General features: G+C 48.1%; 1 pseudogene; it reads right to left on the bottom strand.

Annotated features, from left to right (window-relative positions):
* Window positions 1-645: 645 nt before the first annotated feature.
* LOC101608542 lies at window positions 646-837 on the bottom strand (annotated as a pseudogene).
* Between the last annotated feature and the right edge of the window lie 22,649 nt (window positions 838-23,486).

Genomic DNA, 23,486 nt, shown 5'->3' with positions numbered 1-23,486 from the left:
AACCAAAAAAGACCAAAGGAGAAGCAGACACATCCGCGTTCAGGCATGGAGATTTCATGCTTGTTTCTCATGACCCCACATGATAATTAGACTCTGATTGTGACCCTGGGGCACCTGGCGAGGCCCAGGTGCTGGCCTGCTATGTCCCTCACAAGATCACACGGTGAATTCTTGACCTCCAGACAGTGGTGCTATTTTGGGAGGTGGTGGAAAGGTGGGGGCTGAAGGCAATACCCGAGCCCTTCCTTTCTCTCTGCATCCTGTCTGCCACGAGGGGAAGACACTCTTCTACCACCTGCTCCTGCCGCCATGATGTTCTTCCAAGGTGCATGAGCCAATCCACCACAGCGTGAGCCCTCCGAAACCACGAGCCCAAATGAAGCACTGCTCCTTTAAATAGTTACTGTGCCGTATTGGGTCACAGTGACGAAAATGTGACTGCTACATTGGGATGAACATAGAGTGAATAATATTGCCATGACCCAGCTAGGTGCCAGGCGTTGTGCTGGGCTGGGCCAGCCAGCCCTGGCTACAATTTTTTTTTTTTTTGGCAGTTCTAAAGGATTTACATTTATTTTTGGATGAACACATCCATGTAGATCAATAGAAAGTAAAATAGGATTTCAATTAAACTTCTGCCGTGCTGACATTTTGGTAGAATCAATCGCGGAGTGTGCAAATCCTTACAGACCCAGCTTGGTTCTCCTCCAATGTCTTCTCTTAGAGTTGTACCTGGTTTTGTTACCCGTTTTCATCCGAATCCATTGGGGAATGGGACGGTTTTGTTTTTGTTTCTTGGCAAGGAATCGCTTGATTCTGAGTCTTGTGAGAAGACATGGCGAGGGATCAGGTGATGGCACCGAACCCCGATGGCGGAGGAAGTCTACAATTTGTGTCAGTCCATCTGCCCCTGCCCTGCCCATGCTAGCAGCATGCCCACTTGAGGAAACCAGCAGCAATTTGTCTCATACCCAGCAAGCAGTGAGGCCTGACAGGGAGGGGAGCCCTCCTTTTGGTATTCTGGCCTCCCATGATGCCCTGGGGCACATAGCACTGACTTTTCTTGGGATAGCCCCCCAGGAGAAGCAGGCAAGAATTCCCAGTAAGATGCTATAGGTACAAGTCCAGAGCATTGAGCACAGCAACCCAAGTAGCCAGACAAATTCGCTTCTTCCTCCTTCCTGCTGAAGAAACATCCCATCTTCAGTGACTGGGTCCTGGGGCAACAGTGTTCCGTGCCAGGCCATGAGAAGCTTTATTTGGGGAAATGGAAAGGTCCTGGGGAGGAGTTCTTCCTAACCATTCCAAAGCCCTGCTCCCCAATGTATGTGCATTTTAAATTTATTATCCTCTATGCAATGCCTAGGCATTTATATTAAGAAGAATCTAGGCAGATAACAAAGGCAGAGCTGCTGTTCCCAGCTCCAAAGACCAAAGAAATTATAACAAAATACAGAATGTGGGGTTCTGAGAGAAAGTCTTCAGTTCACTCTCAACCATTCACACACATGTGTTACACACACACATGCCTCACATGGCCTGCTCAGCATGTGCGGAGGCGCACAGGTATTTACACACTTATTCACACATGAGCATCTACACTTAGCAGGCACCTAGGGGTGTGTCTGCATATGCACACATGATTGTGTACACACGTATACACCCTCGTTCACATATTTGTGGTAGAATGCAGTCGGGATTTCTAGCTTCAGAAAGACCATGGGCTGCTCCTCAGTGAGTTCTTGATGATGCCATCCTCAGCAGGAAAACTATGAATTAGTTATGAAATTAATAATTAATAGATGCCATCACCAAAAGCTCTGTGGAAATGTGTGTAATTCTTCACTGCCATCTGTGTGTGTGTGTGTGTGTGCGCATGTATATGCGCATCTGAGCACATGCAAGAAGGAGCGGAAAATTAACTTTGAAAAGGCTGTATAACATGCAGGTTATAAAAATATGCTACTTAACTGGCTCAGTTTTTCAGACTATGTTTTCTTGAGACAGGGTCTCATGTCTCTTGGACTGGCCTCAAACGTGCTATGTAGCTAAGGATGACCTTAACTTCTAACCCTCCTGCCTCGACTTCCCCAGTGTTGGGATTACAGGTGTGTGTCACTACACCTGGCTCTATGCAGTGCTGGGGATCCAACCCAGGGCTCTGCACATGCTAGGCAAGCACTCTGCCCACTGGGTTACATCCCCGGCCCTTACTGCCTGATCTGCTTCTCTGTGTCAGATAACTAAAGACCCGACACTCCCTCTCTGCAAAGAAGCTGGCTTCCTGACTCACTCCTGATGGGCTCTGGGCCCATCATTCCATGAGACTGGCCTCTGAGACTCTTTAAATATGCCACAGAAGGATAACCAATGAGAAAAGATAAATAGCTAATACGCCTGTGAAAAACCTGGCTCTCGCCCACATGCATCAAAGAAATGGAAAGGCTGCATACGCAGCAATGAGATATGCTCATGGCTATCAAATTAAGAAGGGGTTTAAAACAAAAGCATGGCTGCATTTCTGGTGGCAGTGTGTGGAGGCAAGAGCTCTCTGGCTGGGATCGCCAGGTGACACCAACAGAAGAAGAAATCTTACTTGTGAAGTGACTTGACAGCATGGTTTCAACACCTGCTTCAAGACTTTTGGATGTTTAGAGCCTGAATCCATACTCACTTTGAGGGCTCAACCTGGAGGGAAAAAAAAAGAGAGAAAACTCACCGTGGAAAGACCTGCATAAAAGTGTGCTCACCCTGGAGTCAACAATATGCAGAGCATCATAGCTATATGCTCAATCTGTTAGGTGTCCCCAACTGACCCCTCAGATGTCCCCGCAAACCTCCTTGTCCTCCATGATTTACCGCCTTGCTCTCTGTCCCCAGCCTCTCACCGGTTTCCCTGAATCAAGTGGGCAGAGATGACCTGGTGGGTGATCTTCATCTCACAGCATGCATAGGCCCGTCACTGTCCAAAGTCTTAGCCTCCTCCAGCCTACCCAAGACTTGAGAGTAGCTCCACTCTTCTGTCATTCTCTCCCTCCACTAAATCTTTCCCTCAAGCATGCAAGCCCAAAAGCATCCTCCCCCACTCTTCACCCCCTCCAGGGAGCCCCCATTTCTCTACCACTTAGCAGCGCAAAAAAAAAAAAAAAAAAAAAAAAAAAAAAAAAAAATGGTGCAACACAGAGAAGCTGCTTTTAGACTGGTTTCCTGTCTTTGGGGCTTCCTATGCTACCTGCTTCCCTCCACATCACCTCTAGCCCAGCAATCCACCAAGTCACCGAGGGGCTACTTGCTTCCTCCCTGAAATACATCTCTGCTGGAGGCCCATTGCTTGATGCATGCCGGCCTCTGCACCTTGTCTCAAAACTCCGTGTTCCTGGGTCCCCCACGTTGTCTAAGTCTCTGCTCCTGAGGGCACCCCACCCAGGCTCATGATCTTAAGCATTGTGTATGCAGATGGCCCCCAAACACCATGCCTACCCTGCCGGATCTGGTTGCTCACGCTGTGGTGTGTCCCTACGGCCCCGTGGTCCAGAAAGAACAATAGCATGTACCCAAGCCTCTGCCTTGACTCTAGCTGGCTGTTGAAACAAAGCCCCCAGAAGTAGTCCCCATTCCCTCTAGTCCCCTGCCCCACTCCCTTGTCTCCTGACCCTCCATCAGGCAGAGCTGTTGACTTCATCTGCAGAATCAGCGTGTCCCTTGTTACCAGGGAGCTGGCTGGGGCTTTGCTCTATGTAGGTAGGAATCTGGGCAAGGAGAAACCCTTCCATCCCTGGTCGTCCCTGGTCCTTGAGTGCCCAAGGTCAAGTGGCTGAACTGGCAGACCCAGGGGAGTGCAGCTCCAAGCCCTGAGAGGTAACGGCCTGTTGCTTTGGGCAATAGGAGCCAGAGACTTACTGTCTTCAGGCGCTAGGGTGAGAGGTCTCTTGAGACTTGATGACGGGAGGAACCCAGGCACTTGGCAGCTCCTGCAACCCTCGGCCGTCAGCAGTAGTGAGGGGCAGCAGCAGAGAGCAACGGGGCTGCCTTCTGGTGCCCCAGCTTTCACACAGGCCCTCAGGACTAGAGAGACACATGCCTTGGCGCTCGGGCCCAGGGTGTCAGCAGCCTCAGCCCTGGTAACAGCTAATGTTACAGTCCTCGGGAGTCTGAGGCCCATACACCTAAAGCCTTGAGAGCTATCTGGAACTGTTCCAGTGTCCAGGGCCTTCCTGCACCTTCTCCTCCCCATCTCATCTGCCACCATGGCTCCTACAGCCTCAGCTCTCCTCCCTCTCTCATCTCTGCCCCCTGCCATCCCTTGCTGTCTCTTCTGCCTCTGCTTCTGGTCCCAGAGCTGGCACTCCAGCTGCCTCCTGAGTGTTGGGATTCAAGGCATGCTACCTGGTAAAAACCAAAAACAAACAAACTAATAAAAGGAACCCTTGTTTTAAAGCATGGCAATAAAGCCTGGAAGACATGATCCCGAACCTTGTCCCTTGTCCCCTCAGCACTGTTAGCTATCATCTTTCTTTTTTTTAAATTGTTTTTATTTATTTATTTATTTATTTATTTATTTATTAGATACAGAGGGACAGAGGGAGAGAGAGAGAGAATGCGCAGATCAGGGCCTCTAGCCACTGCAAATGAACTCCAGATGCATGTGCCACAATGTGCATCTGGCTAACGTGGGACCAGCAGAGTCCTCAGGCTTCACAGGCAAGTGCCTCGGCTGTGAAGCCATCTCCCCGCCCAGTGTTAGCTTTCATCTTTCATTCTTTGCAGTGAATTCAGGTGGCTTCAAAACAAGGGACACAGCAGCAGCAGCCAGCCAGTGGCTTGCTCTGACCAGAGCGGGTTTTCAGAAGCCACATCTCTGAGCCACTTGCCCTTGTAAAAAGTAACTCAAAGAGACTCAAATGAATTGGTCATTGATTTTCATTTTCACCGTCCCACGCCTCTGCAATGTGCCACATGCATGCCACGCTGGGAGCAGTGAGTCTTCGGTCACCTGGCGGTCCGTCCTTGCTCTGCCTGTGATCCCATCTTGCAGTCATTGAGCACTTGCTGTATGCAGCCCCCACGCTAGATGCTCATTATACACCTTCGGGTTTTTTTAATCCCTGCAATAACTTGCCAGTGTTCTCTTGTCTTCGTTTCACAATGAGGAAATTGTGTCTTTAACAGGTAAACAGGTTGAATGCCACTGTGTCTGGAGCTTGGCGGACAGGTGGCTTTGTGTATTTAATGGGGAGCAATTCACGTAGCATAACAGAAATGTAGTGAAGCAAGCAGCTTGGTCTTTGGCATCTTTACAATGTGTGTAACTGCTACCTGTGTCTAGGTCCAAAGTATTTTCAACATGCCAAAGTGAGACCCCCCCACACTCAGTAAGAAGTCCCTCCCTCCTAGCTCCCAGAAAATCCAATCTGCTTTGTGTCTGAGGATTGACCAATTCTGGACATTTTGTAAATTGGAATCACAGTAATTAGTGCTTTGCATTATATGAAGCCCTCGATACCCTGGACTTAAATAAGGAATAAATGTCCATTTACTCTAATAGTATTTGGCCAAGGATGCGAGAAACCTGCTTTACTTTCCTCTCTGCCACTGGTGCTTATATAGCCCTGGCCTTGGGGCTCCCCCAGAATGGGCTGAGTTCCTTCATCTACAAAGCCTCCAGTAAGCGCCAGAGCACTGTTTCCCAGCTACTGCACACTCCTCACACCCCTTTCTCCCTCAGCCCCCACTCCTGATGGTCCAAACTAAGCTGCTCAGGGCTTCCTGGCACTGCCATGCTGGGTCATTCCCATCATTCCAGAATTCAGACAAGGCTTGGAGCTGTGGAGGGCCTCCCCTGGGGTCTGTGCCCTTGGGAAGGAGCACCGGTGGAGACCAGGACTCCGGCCTCATGTCCTGACTAGGTTCTTTCCCCCTTCTGCTCAGGATGCTAATGCTGGACGGCTGACCGCTTTGCATGGAGGTGCTGAAGCACCTTAACTCCAGATTTCCTCTGAGCACTCACCGTCCCACTCCAGAGCCTCCCGTAGTTCGCACTGCCCTGAGGATGAAGTGAGAAGTCCTCAACTTGGCCTGGAGAGATGGCTTGCCTGCAAAGTCAAAGGACCACGGTTCAATTCCCCAGGACCCACATAAGCCAGATGCACAAGGTGGTGTATGCATCTGGAGTTTGTTTGCAGTAGCTGGAGGCCCTGGCACTTCCATTCTCATTCTTTCTATATCTGCCTCTCTCTCTCTCTCAAATAAAGAAATGAAAAAAAAAATATTTTTTTAAAAAAACTGTCTATATTGGGCTGGAGAGATGGCTTAGCGGTTAAGCGCTTGCCTGTGAAGCCTAAGGACCCCGGTTCGAGGCTCGGTTCCCCAGGTCCCACGTTAGCCAGATGCACAAGGGGGCGCACGCGTCTGGAGTTCGTTTGCAGAGGCTGGAAGCCCTGGCGCGCCCACTCTCTCTCTCTCCCTCTATCTGTCTTTCTCTCTGTGTCTGTCACTCTCAAATAAATAAAAATAAATTAAAAAAAAAACTGTCTATATTAACAGCCTTACTTTTTTAAAAAAAAAATGAAGTCCTCTCCTTGTCTTTTGGCACCAACAGAGAGGACATTCTATGCCCACATATGCCAGGATCTTGCCCACCAGCCTTGCCCTGTGTGCCTATCACAGGCAAGTATAGATACTCCTTCCTCGGCGACACCTGTGGAAACATGCCTAATCATGCCCTGCTTGAACGGTGTGCCCCCAGCAAACAAGCACCCGGTGCTCTCTGAGCTGAGGTTGTGTCTCTGCAAGGACTCTCTGGGAAGAGGGTCAAAGACAGGAGCAGAAGGTTCATCCACAAAACAGCCAGGGAATGCCATCTTGTAGCAAGCATCGCAGACCTTGCTTGGCACCAGAAGCCAGCTTCTACCCACCGGGACTTCGGCTCACACCTGCCTCTCCTCACTACCTCTCCCTCAGCTGCACACCTACTTCTCACCTACCTGCTGCTGTCCTCAGCTCGCCATCTTCATGGCACCCTTCGGGTCAAGACGGAGACGCTGAACTTTCCACAGCTCCCTTTTACAGGTGAGAACACCAAGGTTCGCCCTGACCGTTTGACCTGTCCAAAGTCTAGCAGCTAGAAAGAGGAAGAAATGATTCATTCATTCATTCAGTTCGTATTGCCTCAGGGACTAATAGGTGGGGAACAAAACCGCCTTGGCCTTTGCTGTCCTAGAACTAAGGTGCCAAAGGGACCATGTGCCTCCTTGCGCCTGGCTCCAGCTTCTCAGGATACATAGAGATTTGTGTCATTTTTGCATTCCAGACACTCCATTATGATTTCTGGTCCTTAGAGCTAAAAATTGATGGAGTCATCCTTCCTCCATTTAATCTTTAAGAGCCAAAGGGCCGTTGCTCACTTTCATGAGCACAGCGGATGATGGCGGTCTGATGAGGCTATAATTTCCCAAGCGCCTGTCTTTTTCTCCCCTTCTGCAAACTGATGGGTGGGAGCTGAAATCCACAGGGATCGACTTAGCGCTACTCCTGGCTCACACATGATTCCTTCCACAACAGCTCAGGTCCCAGCCTGGATGTGCAGAACTTAATTAGCAGATGTCCAGGGGAGAGTGCTGCAGAGAAGCCAGTCTGGTGCCACAGCCAGGCAAACGGTGGTTCTCACGTGGGCAGCCTCTGTGGTGGGCGGCCAAGGCAGAGAGGAGCACACCCCTCTACCCCAGCCGGGCTGTCTGAGGGCTGATGCTCAGAGCAGGCGGGGGAGCAGTGGAGGGCTTCACTGTGGTCCAGAATCTGCTCCTCAGTATAGCTGGAGGAGGGAGAGTAATTAAGAATAATTCCTGCAGTGGGTTTGTGATGAGTCACATCCCGTGCCAGACCCTTTACAGAGAACATCTCATCTGCCCTCACAACTACACGGCGACATCCCTGACTCAATTTTCTATACAAAGTAGCTGGGACTCCCAGGGGCTAAGTGCCTTGCCCAGGATCACACAGACATCAAGCACTGGGCCTGGGATATAAGCATTCTACTGTATACTGCTGAAGCTTAAGGACTAACTCATGTATCAAAGTCATAAGAGAATATTGTGGAAAACTGGATTACTGGTTTGCAGAAAATGATCTGATATATATTTTTTTTCCAGGCCTGCATTAACTTCTAGCTCTCTCATGCCTGGATAATTTGCAGGTTTTCAGTAGACACAGAAATAACAAGAAGCAGGGTTTGAGAGATGGTTTAGCGGTTAAGGAACTTGCCTGTGAAGCCTCAGAATCCATGTCCTACTCCCCAGATGGTTAGTCAGATGCACAAAGGTGAGGCAAGTGCAAGGACACACATGGACACCAGGTGGCGCAAGAGTATGGCATTCAATTGCAGTGGCTGAGGCCCTGGTGTACCAATTCTCTCTCTCTCACTCTGTCTCTCTTAAAGAAAGAAAGACAGGGAGTGAAAGAGAGAGGAAGGAAAGAGGGAAGGAAGGAAGGAGGGAAGGAAGGAGGGAAGGAAGGGAGGGATAGCAGAAGCAAAATTATGCATTCTTGTTGGATATTTCACTGAGGTCACAGAAAGATGGGTAAATTCTCCCAATTTCATTGATGGGGTTCCTCCAGGGGGTGGTGTGTGTGTGTGTGGAGACCTTCCACCAGCTGCTTGAGGAATTCTGGGCTGGTTTCCTTTTCTTCTTCTAAATTCCTTTAGAATACAGCCCTAGTTATTTGTTGCTATGTAGGAAAACAACCCCAAACCTGGTGACTGGCAATATCCACCACTTGTTGTAGGCTTGTGGATAAGGCACAGGGAGGATGGTGTATGTGCCCACAGTGTGTGGGGCATGGCTGGGCAGACAGACCCAAAGGGTGTGAGAGACATGAATGACTGTGGGTCAGGAATCAGAGTTTCTCTAGTGCTATGTCTGGGGCCCTGCTGATGTGCCCAGTTCTCTTTACCTGACCTTTGGCCAACGTCCCTCACCTCTTTCATGTCTTGCCCATCTCATTGCTTCAGGCTCAGGTATCAGGGGCAGCTCAAGGTCCCAAGAGCAAGCAAGGCAGAAGCCACGTGGCAATCCACAGGGGTGAGAGTTGCCACAGACCCACTAAGACTCAACAGGGCAGGACAGAAGTCCAACCATGGAAGGGGAGTGTCAGACCCTTGCAGCGTGTTTCGGAGCTCCGCTGTCAACTGTGCGGCTCACACGCTTGCTCCAGAATGGCTCAGATGATCTAATGACCCAGCAGCTTCCTTTCTAAGGTCCAGCCTCAGCTTCCCAAAGTAGTGATTATTAAGCAAGCTCCTTGGGCTAGCTTCCTCGCTGTTTCCCACAAGGCCTGTGCTCTCAGCCACCTCAGGCTTCCAGGATCATGCCAAGTCTTATCAGCAGCACACATTTTCTTGTCATTGCCTTCACCTTGCTGGGACAAAACACCTGACCAAGAGCAGCTAATGGGAGGAAAGGATTTACTTTGGCTTACAGTCTTGAGAAGTTTCAGCATGGCAGGGAAAGGATGACAGAGCAGAGGGTGGACATTACATCTTGCTACAGCAGCTTGAATCAAATAGTAAGAGCAAGCTGGCTGGCAAGGGAGAAGCTGAGCTATACCAGCCCTAAGCTCATCACCAGCAATGTACCTCCTCCAGCTAGGCTCTACCTCTCAAATTGCAAACTGCTGAGGTTCAAGCATTTGAAACAATATGAATCTGTGGGGGACATCTGATTCAAACCACCATACATTTATGTTTCAGAGTTATGGAGGCTGGAAAGTCCAAGGGCTAGATTTGGTGTTTGGTGGGGCCTGCTTCCTCACTATAGATGGATCTTCTTACCCCTTATGAGAGAACTAATTGCATTCAAAAGGGCTCTACCCTCATGACCTGACCACTTCTTAAAAGTTCTGCCTCCTAATACCATGACTTTGAAGTGAATATTTCAACATATGAATTTGAGAGGGCATAAGCATTTGAGGTATTTTGCACTATCATGTTCCTGTTTTATAGAGGGGAACTAAGGTTTCCAAGCAATTGCCTCAATTGCCCAGCGAGACTACCCACTGGGTGGAGGAGGAGGGTTCTACACCTGGCACACCCTTTGGCACTTCTTCAGGTCCCACATACCACACTGCCTGTAAATTTAAGCCCATTGTTTTGTCTTGTTTTTTTGTTTGTTTTTTTGTTTTGTTTTGTTTTTTCAGGATCAAGCTGTTTTCCACAAGTCCTCTGACATCGCTCTCAAACCTAATACAAGCTGGTCCCTCTCCTCTCTCTCCTATACCCTAGGGTCACCTGCTTTTCCTAAGTGTGAGTTGCAACTGACACCTGCACCATGTTTGCTTTTTCCTGTGGATGTGTTCACAAGGACTTGTGTGCTAGAGCCTGGTTCTCAATGTGGCCGCGTGGGGAGGTGGTGTGGGGTGTGGTTCCCCACGTGGCTGCATGGGGAGGTGGTGGGGCTTCTCAAAGATGGAGTTTCAGGGGCTGGAGAGATGGCTTAGAGGTTAAGCACTTGCCTGTGAAGCCTAAGGGCCCCGGTTCAAGGCTCGGTTCCCCAGGTCCCACGTTAGCCAGATGCACAAGGGGGCGCACGCGTCTGGAGTTCGTTTACAGTGGCTGGAAGCCCTGACGTGCCCATTCTCTCTCTCTCCCTCTGTCTTTCTCTCTGTGTCTGTCACTCTCAAATAAATAAATAAATAAATAAAAAGAAAGAAAAAAGATGGAGTTTCAGCTGATTTACAACAGTATAGATTATTTTGTCCACTTTTGCAGTTTTTATAAATAGAAACACACAGTATTTTGATGGAATTCTTTCCTGCCCGTGTGTGCTGACCCGTGTACCTGTAGATTCTTCACTTTTATTGACCGGTATTGCTGCTGGAACACCTCCCACTCTTTTATTGATGGACAGTTGGCATGTTTCCAGTTTCATGATCCATCTTAAATGTGTCAGTCTTTACTTGAAGCTAACTCATGGATTCATTATTTTGTCACCTACTTTAGTCTACTGGCTCTATGCTTGCTACTCAAGACCTGCTTTTACCTTTATTAATTCATTTGACTTTCTTCCCTGAAATCCTCCCTGCCACCACTTTATTTTTTTTAGGTCTGCTCTGGCCCAGCATGGAAGAGCACAACTTTTTTTTTTAAGTTTATTTATTTTGAGAGCGACAGACACAGAGAGAAAGACAGATAGAGGGAGAGAGAGAGAATGGACGCGCCAGGGCTTCCAGCCTCTGCAAACGAACTCCAGACGCGTGCGCCCCCTTGTGCATCTGGCTAACGTGGGACCTGGGGAACCGAGCCTCGAACCGGGGTCCATAGGCTTCACAGGCAAGCGCTTAACCGCTAAGCCATCTCTCCAGCCCCCTGCCACCACTTTAATATGAATACCTTATCCATTTTTTTTGTTTGTTTTTACTGGGTGAAGATGAGTTTGCTTGTTTCAGTTTATTTATTTATTTGAGAGAGAAAGAGGGAGAGAAGGAGGGGGAGAGAGATAATGGGCACTCCAGGGCCTCTAGCCACTGCAAAGGAATTCCAGATGCATGCTCCACCTTGTGCATCTGGCTTGTGTGGGTACTGGAAAATTGAACCTGGCTCCTTAAGGCTTCACAGGTAAGTACCTTAACCACTAAGCCATCTTTCCAGCCCCCTATCATTTTTATTGGTAATTTTTATATATGAATATAACGTATTTTGATCATCAGCCCCTCCTATTACCTTCTCTTTCCCCAGTTTCCCTTTATTGAACTCTTTCTTCTTCCTAATGAGTCCCTCCTCTACTCTCATGTCTTGTTTTCTTGAGTATTTGTGTGACCCACTGTGTTCAGTTAGGGTTGCCTGCATGAGGGAAGGGGATTATTTCCCAGAACATGCCTAACTTGCTGGTGGCTACGCCAGTGCAGAGTGTGGATGGATCCTTCTTTCCCTTCACCAGGCTGTCAGGAAGGCAAAAGTTGTTTTATTTTTATGTTCTTGTTGTTGCTTTGTTTTTCTGAACACAATTAAACTGTTTTCAATTGTATTGAGTAACTGAAGATGCTGCCCTTGGAGGGAACTGATGGTCCTCTGGTGGCCTTTAGGCATTCTAAATTATAAAGGAAAAATGGATCATACCTTAATTTCCAGCTTTACCTTACATATCATGTCCTCCAACTAAATTCTGTATAAAAATCAAAATGTAAAAAATATGCTGTTGAAAAACCATAAAGTATAAATAAAATATAAATGTTTATGTAATTTTGGCCCGAGGAAGGGCTTTCTAAGTATGAAATCCAAAGCAAATACATAAAGGAAAAGATTAATAGACTTAACCACTTATAAATTGAACAGCCTGATACCAAAAACACTATAAATAAAAATAAACGTCAAGCCACAGTGAGACATTCTATCTGCAGCATGTATTGGAGAGCAAGGATTAATGCATAATGCAGGGTTGTGAATTGTTATGAAAAAAGACAAATATTGTAATAAAAATGGACAAAGGACATAAAATCTGACAATTTAATTATTATGGCTTTGCATTTCAACAATTCCCAAAACAAGCAATAAACAGGAGGCCCAAAACTCACAAGCTCATTCACCATGATGAAAACCTAACAAAGGGCAAAGAAAGTTGAGGTGTGTCTTTCCCCGTCAAGTTGAGAGTAATGTTGTACATGCTCTTCTTCAGGATCGCTGAGATCCGGGAAGTGGTTGCGCCCAAGCCCGGCCGCACTGTGGTTAGTAGGGGAAGCTTTCCGCAAGGCAGGGGGACCATGAAGCCCCGGCGACTTCAGGATGCTGACCTGCCTGGCACCTCCCTGCTGTCCACTGCCCTACCACCAGTGTGTCTGTCCTGGAGTTCTGGGCTGGAAGTTGGCACACTAGCTTGCTGGCTTCCAGATGGACAGAGGGAAGTTGTCCGGGGTAGAAGCTGAAGCAGGGGCAGAAAGGACTCGATGAGTTCCATCCAGGACTTATCCCCCCGCCCCCATCGCTCACAGCAATGCCATCGGCGCTCTCTGCGGTCCCTTTATCTGGATAAGCCCCTCGCTCAGAAGTCGGGCACCTGTCACAAGAGCTCTCTAAGAGATCAAGCTCTGCTCTAACACATTGTCCCAGCACAGCTTTTAGAGACTGCCACCAGTGTTTGTTCCCCAGAATTCATTTGTTGGAAGCTTAATCATATGAGAGTGAGAGTTGGAAGTGGGACCTTTAAAATTAGGATTAAATAAAATCATGTACATGATGCTACTACCATGGTGGCCTTCGTGGGTTTTTTAATTTATTTTTACAATATTATTTATTTGTGAGAGAGAGAAAGTATGGATGTGTCAGAGCCTCCTTGCCACTGCAAACAAACTCCAGACGCATGCACCACCATGTGCATCTGGCTTTACATGGGGACTGAGGAATTGAACCCTGCCTAGCAGGTTTTACAAGCAAGTACTTTTAACCATTGAGCCATCTCTCCAGCCTGCCTTAACAGCTTTTTAATTTAATTGGCTTTAATTTTTTATGACACAGAGAGAGAATTGGTGCACCAGGGACTCCAGGCTTTAATTTTTTATGACACAGAGAGAGAATTGGTGCACCAGGGACTCCAGCCACTGAAATCGAGCTCCAGACGCATGTGCCACCTTGTGTGCATGTGCGACCTTGCGCTTGCGTTACCTTGTGCTTCTGGATTACGTAGGGCCTGGAGGGTCAAACATGGGTCCTTTGGCTTTGCAGGCAAGAGCCTTAACCACCAAGCCATCTCTCCAGCCCCACCTTAGCAGCTTTTTAAGGAGAGGGAGGTGGTTGTGAGCCAGCATGCTGCTCTGTCACTATATGCTGTCATGCAGCAAGAGGTCCTTCTCAGATGATAGTGTAATGCTTTTTGTCCTTCCAGCCTCTGGAATGGGGATCCAAATAAGCCTCTATTGTATACTCTTACCTGGCCTCAGGTATTTTGTTGTAGTGGCAAAAATCGACTTAGAACAGGCAGCACTCCCTCTATACTTAGTTCTGGAAGTGCCATATCCTTCTTTCCTTTCCCCACAACTTGGGATCGCAGCTGTTCCTTGTAGATCACAGTCTCTGTTACCTCCCCCGCTTTGCTCTCCACCTTCTCAACCCCTGTGCTAAATCCTCACTGTTTGTAAACACCTCTGATATCCCTTTCCCTGGCCTAACTCTGACTGACACATTGCTTACCCAAGACATTCCACTGGTAGGAATATACGACACATGTTATATAAATGGTGTGTTAAAATATGTGTCACATGGGGCTGGAGAGACGGCTTAGCGGTTAAGGCATTTGCCTGCAAAGGCAAAGGATCCTGGTTCAACTCTCCAGGACCTATGTAAGCCAGATGCACAAGGGGACACATGTGTCTGGAGTTCCTTTGAAGTGGCTGGATGCCCCAAAGCACCCATTCTCTCCCCCTCCACACCCTTACCCCTCCCCCCGCCTCATTCTCGCTCTCAAATAAATAAATAAATGAAGGAAGGAAGGCAGGGAGCTGGAGAGATGGCTTAGCAGTTAAGGTGCTTGTCTGTGAAACTTAAGGATTCAGGTTTGATACCCCAGAATTTATATAAACCCGATGCATGCATCTGGAGTTCATTTGTAATGGCTAGAGGCCCTGACATGCCCATTCTCTCTCACACACACACAAATAAATAAACAGAAAAAAAAATTTTTTTTTTGAATGTGTCACATGGAGGGCTGGGCTGATAGCTCAGCCGTTAAATGTACTTCCTTACAAAGCCTTTAGGTCCAGGTTCAGTTCCCAAGCCACCCATGTTAGCCAGATGCAAAAAGTGGTGGAAGTGTCTGGTGTTCCTTTGCAATTCAAAAGGCCCTGGTGCGCCCATACATACATGCACACACATGAAAATAAATAAAGATAAAAGTTATTTTTTAATGTGCAACATGAGTTGTTAATTACAAATGGAATATGAAATAATCTTTAAAAAAAAAACCTAGTAGTCTATAATAGCAGTAAGTTTGGGATTGATTTGTGTCCCTGAATAAACATATGTTGATGTTCTAACTCCCCAAATGTGAGAATGTTATTTTATTTTGAATTAGAGTCACTGTGGATGCAATTAATGAAGAGGATGCCATCTTGGAGTCTGTAAACCTTTTAGCCTACATGACTGGGATGTTTGTAAGAAAAGAGATTCAGGAAAGACAGCCACATGACAATGAAGGAAAAGAGACTATATTGCTATAGCCACCCAGGGGTCTAGGAAGGAGGCAGGCACGAAACAGACTTTTCCTGAACCCCAAGGAAGGAGCCAGTGCTTGATTTTGGATTTATGGCCTCCTGATCTATAAGAGGATACATGTGGGCTGGAGAGATGGCTTAGCGGTTAAGCGCTCGCCTGTGAAGCCTAAGGACCCCGGTTCGAGGCTCGGTTCCCCCAGGTCCCACGTTAGCCAGATGCACAAGGGGGCGCACGTGTCTGGAGTTCGTTTGCAGTGGCCGGAGGCCCTGGCATGCCCATTCTGTCTCTCTCTCTATCTGCCTCTTTCTGTCTGCCGCTTTCAAATAAATAAAAATACCCAAAAATAAAACCTTTAAAAAAAAAAAAGAGGATGCATGTGTTTTATTTTAAAAACTGTGGTCTTTTGCCATGGCAGCTGGGAATGGTGGTACACTCCTTTAATCCCAGCACTCAGGAGTCAGAGGTAGGAGGATTGCTGTGAGTTCAAGGCCACCCTGAGACTACACAGTGAGTTCTAGGTCAGCCTGGGTTAGAGCGAGACCCTACCTCGAAAAAACAAAATCAAAAAGTCAGGCATGATGTTGTGTACTTGTAACCCCAGAACTGGGGATGTGGAGACAGGAGGATTCTTGGGGCTCACTGGTCAGCCAATCTAGCCTACTTGGTGAGCTCTAGGCTAATACAACAACAAAAAAAGGTGGACTGCACTTGAGGAATGACACCCGAGGTTGTTCTCTGCTTCTGCAAGTATCCACATGCTTGCGTGCACCTGCACGCGCACACACACACACACACACACACACACACACACACACACACAGTACCCCGGTGCTCACCACGGATTGCTCAGAGTTCATGAACAGACAACTTGTGCATGCCTCTCAGGAGTGTTTCTGGAAAGCCAGCTGTATACAAAATGCCAGACAGAAAGAGCCGGAGGATTAAAGGCTATTTCCTTTTCCCACTGGTGGGAGACACATGTGGCCAGACAATCTGGGCAGGCGATCAACCCTTGTGACTGGGGCTGTAAGATGTGCTATTAAGAGGGAGTCAGGTAGCTCTTTTAGGCAGTTAGGGTCACCCCTGAAAGTAAAAAAGCAAGCTGGTCTATACTTGCTAGAAATCTGACTCCTTATCTCTTGCCTGGTTCCCCAGACCTGTTTTTTCCAGAAACAACCTGGGCCCCTCCTGGGAGGGAGGTCTTTCCTAGGATTTAAACATTGTGGTTGGTCAAGCTCAGCCCCCAGAACTTGGTGTCATGGCCAGCCTCTTCCTGAGAGAGCCCATAGCCCCAACCAACCAGCTGTCCCTCTGACTCACCTGAGCCGGAAGGTAGGGCCCACCTCCATAGGTCATAAGTGAGGGCCGGACGTGCTTCCTGTGCTGCCTGGCCTCTCCTGAACTTACTTCCAGCTGGTGGAGAGCTCCACCTCAGCCCAAGCGTTCTGAGCCCAGCAGAAAGCCCTCCCCCAGCCCTTATGCTCCACATGGGCCCTTTACCCCCTCCAGCTCTCCATATGGGAGGAGCTCTTGGAACTTTCTTTTCTTTCCATTGTTTTCCCAAGCCTTCCTCATGGGATCTGTAGCCACATGGGTGTCTTTCCTTAGCTCTGTACTTCCCTCACTAAATATAATAATTTAATAATTATCCATCTCAGTCTAATTTTGTTCAGTTGTTTTATTAAAATTAGAAATGAACCTAGGAGGCTGGAGAGATGGCTTAGCGGTTAAGGCGTTTGCCTGCAAGGCCAAAGGATCCCCGCTCAGTTCCCCAGGACCCACGTGAGCCAGACGCACAAGGGGGCGCACGTGTCTGGAGTTTGTTTGCAGTGGCTGCATGCCCTGGAGTTCCCATTCTCTCTCTCTCTCTCTCTCTATCTGTCTCTGTCCTTCACTTGCTCTCTCAAAATGGATAAATGAATAATTTTTTAAAAAAGGAAATGAACCTAGGGTTCCTCAAGATCTACATCCCGATGACATGCTGCATTCTGTACAGTGGTTAGTGTGCTGTAAAGTCGTTCCTTTCCCGCAGAGCATTTTGCTTCCCCTAAAACGCATAGCTTCTGCTTGATTTCATTTTTGTGTTCCTCTGTACCCATCACTGAGGTCTCCCACAATGTGTTCAAAGGCACTGGATCTTGTATCAGCTTAACTTTCTTAAAGCTTCTAGAATCTTCTGAGCTGTTCCCAGCCACACTATTGCTCTGAAACCTTCTTGCACCAGCGCCTGGAGAAGTTCCTTCCACCCGTTCTGCCTACTGGGCTGCTGGCCACCTTCCTCTCATGATCCCTCTGAGGCTCCAGTGGGGCGTAGTTTCCAGGGAAGGACACAGAGCTAGTGTTCAGTATCTTGGCTGTGTAACAAATCTCCCCAAAATGAAATAGTTAAGCTACACACCCGTGAAGATCTCTCACCTGATTTCTCAGTTGCAGGATGCAGGGGTGACCTTGATGGCAGCTTTAATAGTGGGGAACAAAATCTCTCCTGAGGTTAAAGAAGCCAAGGCACAGAACTACAAGCAGCTGATGGCTTGGCGTGTGAAGGATGTCTTTCCAGGATGGCCCATGCACATGTCAGTGGACCAGAACTCTGAGTTCTTTGTACAGTGCAGGTACAAGTCCCCATAGCCTGGGCTTCTCCTCCAGGTTCGTTTCTTCTAGAGTGAGTAGGCAAAGAAGGGCTAAAGCCAACATGTGTTCTCTCCCCAGGTCTACAAAAAGATGTCCCATCAATTTCTGTGGCTGTTTTTTTTAACAGGCCAGCCCTACTGCCAAGTGGGAAGGGGCTGGCTGCATGAGACCTGGGTACTCTCACTGCTGTGACGAAACACCTGACAATGGTCACTTGAGGAAGGAAAGGCTCATTTTGGCTCACAGTTTGAGGATAAAGTCCACTATGACAGAGAAGGCAAGGTGACGGGAGCGCGAGGCAGCTGGGTGTCACCCCATAGTGGTAGTCAGGACGCTGACTTCTCAACTTGATTCTCCTCTAATCTCCTCTCAGCTCAGTCCAGGACTCCAGCCCACATACAGGACGGGTCTTCTCTGCTTAGTTCAATATTCTTCTCTGCTTGGTTAAATATTTCTGGAAACACCTCCATGGACACATCCAGAAGCATGTTTCTATGGTGACCCTAAACTCTGTCAACTGGATAATCAAGATTTACCCTCCTAAGGCGCATACCAAGAAGTTGGTGTCATGTCATCAACTTAGAGACTGGCCACCACCGGAGGTGAACTTAAGAGATTGCAGGTTTGAATTCATAGTTTGCAGTGACATGTGTACAATGGAACTTTTTTTTTTTTCTTCAGAAATTTGCAGGCAGGCCTCTGTTAATCCTGGAGAAAGCCAACAACATTGAGATTTTACATTCTTTCAATTCTGGAAGTTTGAAACTTCTCTTTGTCCCTGCATCCCATCTTTTACACTAGGAGAGACTGGGAAATATGAATTCAGCAGAGATGTATGGAAATTAATACTTTTTCCTCTCCTATCTTTCTTCTCCCCACAGGTGTTCCCAGAACCAGGCAGACTACCCACAGCCCCCTTCCAACACATATGTGTACCCAACTGCCTCTTGGTACAGGTGAGCCCAGCTAGCTGGATTCTATGCACCATGCCTCAGCTTCTGACACTCTTGTCCCTGTCCCTGGCACCTCACCACCAGCTTGCCCATTAGGCTGGGGATGAAATCAGCATTCTTCCTTAGCTCTGCAGGTTCCCTGTTCAGCTGCTGAGGCTCTGGTAGGGACAGACTAGGTCTTCTATTAGGACCCCAGGCTGAACTCTCTTTGTGCAAAACCTCCTCCCCAGGTGCAGTGACGTGCAAAAGACAGCCATCTCTTTTTCATGAAAACATTTAGTGCAGGCAGGGCTGGAAAATCATTAGCCCAAGGCATATCATGAATGGCTTGCTGTAGTCAGGGTCACGTCAGGGAAGTAAGAATATTCCAGAAGACAAGGCTGGAGGGGTCTTGACTATTTTTGCTCATTCTTCTTGATCCACCACTTTTCATATTAAGAACAATCCCTGTTAGCCTGCTGGTGCAAAGAGGCGAGTGAGAGGAGATGACTCAGGCCAGAACTGTAGCACCAGCCACCCCACAGAGCCCTGCTGAGTCAGCTGAAGCCCAGCCAGCCTGCAGACACAGGAGCAAAGAAAATGCCTAACGCCGTGTGCCACGGAGACTGGCTATTGTGGCCAATCCAGGAGAGGGACAGACAGCTCTACTCCATATCTCCAAGGTTAACGGTCAGCTCTGCTATCCTAACACGTGGTTCCTATCTGCCGAAGATGGCTGCTCCAGCCACGGGGTTGTGCAGTGCTGGGCTGCTTAGGGAGCTGACCCAGGAGATGCACACAGAACTACTGGGGCTGAACTTCGTCACATGGTGACACCTAGCTGCAAGGGAGGCCAGGATATATAGGCTTATTAGGCCTGAACTGTGTTTCCCCCAAATCCATATGTGGAAGTCCTGATACCCATATTTTGTAACAAATGTCTGTGTGGCAGTTTGAATATAAAATGTCTCCTATAGCCTCATGTTTGTGGTTAAGCTTCATACTTAATCCCCAGCTGGTGGAGCTTTTGGAAGTTAGAGCCTGGCTGGAGGAGGTGTGTTGTCAGGGGTGGGCTTTGGGGCGTTAGAGCCCAGCGCTGCTTGCTGCACTCAGCTCGCTGTCTCTACTTCCTCCTCACTGCTGTGACAACAGGCAATGCCTGGCTATCTTCTCCTGTCATGCTTTTCCCACCATGGTGAAACGTCCCTCTCGAAACGGTAAGCCAGAAATAAATCCTTTCCTTGTATAAGCTGCTTCTGGCCACGTGATTTGTCCCAGTAATGACTGCTGCAGTCTGAAAACATCTAACACGGAAACAAAGAGACAGGGTCCTTCAAGAAGTAATTGAATCAAGAGTGTGTTTAGGTGGGTCCTAATCCGAGGTCAGTGTCCTTATAAGAAGAGGAGACTAAACTCAGACATGCACAGAGGGGAATCTATGTGAAGACACAGGATGAAGTCCCCACCCCCAAGCCAACACAACAGGCAAACCCGCCTTGGACTTGTAGCCACCAGCACTGTGAGGAAATAAGTTTCTGTTGTTTAAGCTTCCCAGTCTGGGGTACTTTGTCAAGGCAGCTTGAGCTGACTCATACGGACTACACCCAAGGAGCCATGTTTCCCAACTAAAGCTTGAGATAGAATAGCGGTTTTATGGTGTGCATGTGTGTGTGTGTGTATGGAGGGGGAGAGAAAGGAAAGGACACTGGCGACAATGTCACCCAGAAAGCCTCACTTTCAACCTGGCCTAGCTCATCACTCCCGTATCCCAGGTCCTGCGTGCCCTGTCCCTTCTGGCGTGGGAGTTCTATGTATCTGCTGGCAGTATACTCCCAACAAAAATTCTTGTTCTCTTTGTTTCCGTGTTAGATGTTTTCAGACTGCAGCAGTCATTACTGGGACAAATCACGTGGCCAGAAGCAGCTTATACAAGGAAAGGATTTATTTCTGGCTTACCGTTTCGAGAGGGATGTTTCACCATGGTGGGGAAAGCATGACAGGAGAAGATAGCCAGGCATTGCCTGTTGTCACAGCAGTGAGGAGGAAGTAGAGACAGCGAGCTGAGTGCAGCAAGCAGCGCTGGGCTCTAACGCCCCAAAGCCCACCCCTGACAACACACCTCCTCCAGCCAGGCTCTAACTTCCAAAAGCTCCACCAGCTGGGGATTAAGTATGAAGCTTAATCACAAACATATGAGGCTATAGGAGACATTTCGTATTCAAACTGCCACACAGACATTTGTTACAAAATATTTTTTGTTGCAAGCATAGAGAGATAAAAAGAAGAAAGAGACAAAGAGTAGGCACACCAGGACCTCGAGCCGTTCCAAAAAAAAAAAAAAATACTTCAGATGCACGCATCACCCTGTACATCTGTCTTTATGGGTGTATGGGGGAATTGAACCCTGGTTGTTAGGCTTTGCAGGCAAGCTCCTTAACCACTGAGCCATCTCTCTAGCCCCAGACCTAGTTTTAATAGGCACACAGGCTTCACTAGATTAGTCAGGTCTGTGGCTTGTTGAGCCCTTCCTGGGCCACAGATAGGTTGTGCTTGTGTTAACTGGTGCCAGGAGTCAACTTAGATACCCACCAGCACCAGTAACTGAGACCCATCAGCAATTCCACTTCTGTTGTCCTGCGGTGGGATTGGGCAGGAGATGCTGTGCTGAGAAAGATGAAATACAGGGTTGTGGTATGGCTCTGTAAGATAGCCCTTGTCTAGCATGCATGAGGCTCTGAGTTTGATTCCCAGCACCACAAAGATTGCACAACAAAACAGTCCCTTGAGTTGGAGAATGAATCCCTGGGTCCTGTCAAGGGACCAACGTGTCATAGCACAGCATCTTTGCCAACTGGATTCGCCAGGCTGTAACTTTCTGTTTTCTTGTTCTTTTCTGCACATCTGCTGGATTTTGGCCAGTAAATACCTGTAAATATGTAACCTGTAAATACCTTGGAATTATTCTCCCAACTTACCTTCCTGTCTTTTTTGGAAAATATTTTTATTTATTTATTTGATGGAGAGAGAGAGAGAGAGAGAGAGAGAGAGAGAGATAGAGAGAGAGAGAGAGAGAGAGAGAGAGAGAATGGGTACACTAGGGCCTTCAGCTGCTGCAAATGAACTCCAGATGCATGTGCCACCCTGTGCATATGGCTTACATGGGTCCTGGGGACTTGAACCTGGGTCTTTTGGCTTTGCAGGCAAGCTAAGCCATCCCTCCAGCCCCTTTCTGTCTTTTGAAAATCAGTGTGATAATAACAATGACAAGTTGTCAGGATCTAGGATCACCTAGGAGGCAAACCTGCTGGGTTATGTGTGAGGGAGTTTCCAGATTTGGTTAATTGAGGTGGGAAGACCCCTCTCGAACTGTGGAGGACGCCATCCCGTGGGCTGAAGTCCCAGAGAGAATAAAAAGAGGGAGTAAGCTGAGCACGGCATTCTTGTTTCTCTGCTTCCTGCCTGTGGGCCCAGTGTGAACAGCGCTCCGGCCCCTGCTGCCCTGCCTTTCTCTCCAGGATGGACTGCTCTGTGAACCAAAAATTAACTCTTCCTCGCTCAGTTTACTTTTGTCAGGTATTTTGTCATAGCACCAAGAAAAGAAACTAATATATTCAGCTCCTCAAAGTTTCCAACCAGAGGATCCCTGTTGTGTGGCCCAGATGTGGGTGCTAAGGTGGGGACTAACAATCTCCCAAAGGGAACTTGCTCTGAGGGAAGAGACCTTGGTCTTCTGCTCCCTGGCTCAGAGGAGAATGGGCAGGAGACTGTCTACCAGCAGGACCATCCATCCAAGTCAGAGGCCTGAGTTCTGCCTGGGCCTTGCTCCCCACTGGGCCACTCAGGGCAAAGCAACCTTGCACAAATTCTCAGGACACGGGCAGGCACAGCACAGCAAACCTCTCACACAAACTGCTTCTAAACCAGTCCCGACAAAGTTCTTCCTTCCCCTCATAAGCCATACCTCACAGCACGTAGTTCTCATGCAGTCAGTTCTTTCAACGCTGACAAGAATAGTCCATGCAAGCTCTATTTATTCCAAGGTTTCAGATCCTTCCACATTCCTCCGGCAAATCAGTTCCAAAGGCCAAAAGCCACAAAGTCAGGTTTCTAGCAGCAACAACCACACTCTTGGTACCAATTTTACTGTTGCAGTTATCTTCTTGTTGCTGGCACAAACAACCCAACCAAAGCAACTTGTGGGAAGAAAGGGTTTATCTTGCCATACAGACTTGAGGGGGAGCTCCAAGATGGCAGGGGAAAACCTGGCATGAGCAAAGGCTGAGCATCACCTCCTAGCCAACATTGCTTGACCTATTCCCATGGCTCCTTAGCCAGCCTCCTGCTCACAGCTGACCCCATTCTCTGGCCGTGCCACTCACTTCCACTCAGTGTGTTGTGAACCATCACTGTGCTGTGGCCTAAGCACCAGGCATTGAAGTCATGGCCCCTCCACAGAGCTATGTCAGTGAACAAGGTACATAAATACAAGGTGTTCTGAAAGCAAGTGACTGCTGGAGTTAACCGATCAAAATGTTGTAGCAAATGTTTTTTTCTTTTTCTTTTTCTTTTTGGTGTTTTTTTTTTTAATTTTTTATTTATTTATTTGAGAGCAACAGACACAGAGAGAAAGACAGATAGAGGGAGAGAGAGAGAATGGGCGCGCCAGGGCTTCCAGCCTCTGCAAACGAACTCCAGACGCGTGCGCCCCCTTGTGCATCTGGCTAACGTGG

This window comes from Jaculus jaculus, chromosome 7 (genome assembly GCF_020740685.1).
Source record: "Jaculus jaculus isolate mJacJac1 chromosome 7, mJacJac1.mat.Y.cur, whole genome shotgun sequence".
NCBI lineage: Eukaryota > Metazoa > Chordata > Mammalia > Rodentia > Dipodidae > Jaculus > Jaculus jaculus.
Note: the sequence above shows the minus strand (reverse complement) of the source record. Positions and strands in the feature narration are given on the sequence as shown.